Source organism: Palaemon carinicauda, chromosome 18, assembly GCF_036898095.1.
Source record: "Palaemon carinicauda isolate YSFRI2023 chromosome 18, ASM3689809v2, whole genome shotgun sequence".
Classification (NCBI taxonomy): domain Eukaryota; kingdom Metazoa; phylum Arthropoda; class Malacostraca; order Decapoda; family Palaemonidae; genus Palaemon; species Palaemon carinicauda.
The window spans coordinates 33,643,976-33,646,475 of record NC_090742.1 but is presented as its reverse complement, the minus strand read 5'-3'; the positions used below and the strand labels follow the sequence as shown (position 1 = coordinate 33,646,475).

At 33.3% G+C, this 2,500-nt stretch overlaps 1 protein-coding gene across 1 annotated transcript in view; it reads left to right on the top strand.

Annotated features, from left to right (window-relative positions):
- Positions 1-2,475: 2,475 nt before the first annotated feature.
- Positions 2,476-2,500, top strand: part of LOC137657762 (uncharacterized) — a 33,112-nt gene continuing 33,087 nt past the window's right edge. Inside the window, exon 1 of the mRNA XM_068392254.1 lies at positions 2,476-2,500. This exon is cut by the window's right edge and continues 224 nt beyond it. The gene's annotated coding sequence lies outside the window, so the exon portion shown is untranslated.

The following is a 2,500-nucleotide window of genomic DNA, read 5'->3' as shown; positions in this document are numbered from 1 at the left end:
ACCATTTACTATTGTGTACCTAAAATATACCTTAGTTGATCGTGAGATTGCCGTATTTCTTTTTTTATTATCATTAACTAATGATTGTGTTTTTAGTTGGAAGTGTGAAAATCGAAAATTGTCATTATCTAGAAATTATATATATATATATATATATATATATATATATATATATATATCCCTTTATTTTCCTCCATTCTTATTTTCTTTGGACTTTGTGCTTTTACTTCTTTTAATATATGGCATTTTTATCTGTCTGACCTTTAATAATAATAATAATAATAATAATAATAATAATGATAGAAAAACCATCCATAAAATGAGTGAAGTGGTTAAGACAGTAGTTACTTAGAGCTCTTATTACCACATGAATCGCGCTACTAATGAAATTTTTAGTCTTTTAGAGGAAAAGTGTAAAAGTCTTGAAACTGTTCATAACGTTACTCCATCTGTCCGTCTAATTGGGGCTAAGATTCACATACCTTAAAGATATTAAAATCATCATATTGCCTTTATCTTTTTATTTTCCATCTAGTTATCTATTTGAGAGAGAGAGAGAGAGAGAGAGAGAGAGAGAGAGAGAGAGAGAGAGAGAGAGAGAGAGAGACGTTTACATCTTTAATAGGTAGGAGGTTGGCCAGGGCACCAGCCACCCGTTGAGATACTACCGTTACAGAGTTATGGGGTCTTTTGACTGGCCAGACAGTACTACATTGGATCCTTCTATCTGGTTACGGTTCTTTATCCCTTTGCCTACACAAACACACACCGAATAGTCTGGCCAATTCTCTACAGTCTCCTCTGTCATCATACACTTGACTACACTGAGATTACCAAACAATTCTTCTTCTCTCAAAGGGTTAACTACTGCACTGTAATTATTCAGTGGCTACTTTCCTCTTGATAAGAGTAGAAGAGACTTTATTTATGGTAAGCAGCTCTTCTAGGAGAAGGACGCTCCAAAATCAAACCATTGTTCTCTATTCTTGGGTAGTGCCATAGCCTCTGTACCATGGTCTTTCACTGTCTTGGGTTAGAGTTCTCTTGCTTGAGGATCCACTCGGGCACAATATTCTATATTTTTTTCCTCTTGATTTGTTAAAGTTTTCATAGTTTATACAGGAAATATTTATTTTAATGTTACTCTTCTTAAGATATTTTATTTTTCCTTGTGTCCTATCCTCACTGGGCTATTTTCCCTGTTAGAGCCCATGGGCTTATAGCATCCTGCTTTTCCAACTAGGGTTGTAGCTTAGCAAGTAATAATGATAATAATAATAATAATAATAATAATAATAATAGAACATAAAAAAACTTAATCAATAACTTTGGCAACGAAGACAGTTAAGCATTACCCTCTCTCTTTTCTCTGTCTTTCATTGTTTGGTGATCTGAACTGAGAGCTTTTCTCCTCATTGTGCAACTGTCACCCAAATTATATATATATATATATATATATATATATATATATATATATATATATATATATACATATATATATATATATATATATATATATATATATATATATATATATATATCCTCTTTCTTTTAATATTTCACATCAAAACTATTATTTGATTTTCAGCAAAAAGTCTGGCATTGAAACAAATACGGTAGGCCTACATATCTAGCTTCTCATAGTATCCCAGTAGCAAGTTTTCTAACACCTTTTAGTATTTCAGCGAACAATATTGCAAATATTGCATGAACTTGACATAACTATGGGCAAAATTTGTGACATACCAATCGTGTTGGGTAAAGTATATTATCATGTCACTTCTGTTCAACTCCCACGTAGACTATAGAAACATTCTGTAATAGGTGAAAATCTTAACTGAATGATATAAAAGAATAACAATCGAATCAGAGTAGTGAATTTCTGGATGTTTTTATATCTAATTTGTAACACATGACGTCAAGGACGTTAAAGTAATGGTCGCCTCAGTGTTTATATATTACTATTTTATTCTCAGATTTCCTTGCCAGAGAGCACATAGTTTGCTCATCTCTGTTACGTAGCTTAACCCAAGCAATTCGGTTTTATATGGGTTTTTCATGAAGTAACAATGATCTATCTATATGAAACTAATTCTGAATGGCATAGGGTATCGGGTGTTTTTTTTTCCCCTTTGGTTGCTTGCTTCAAGAGAGAGAGAGAGAGAGAGAGAGAGAGAGAGAGAGAGAGAGAGAGAGAGAGAGAGAGAGAGAGAGAGAGCACTTTGGTATATGGGTGTTCGCTATGTGATAGGCCTAAGTTATACTGGATCTTCAATAACCCTAAGTAGCCGTAAGTTGTCTGTTTTGTCATTGTACATATTTTTGTAGCTTACGATACGCTACAATATATATCTTGTAATTATCATAAATAAGAACCATCAAAGCTTTGAAGAGAACAAATAGAAAATAATGGCAAATTCTCCCCGCTCGGTAAACCCAAAGTCCCACTCATTTACTAACAGGCAACAGTTGTAGCAGGGTATCATTAAAATCAGCTAGG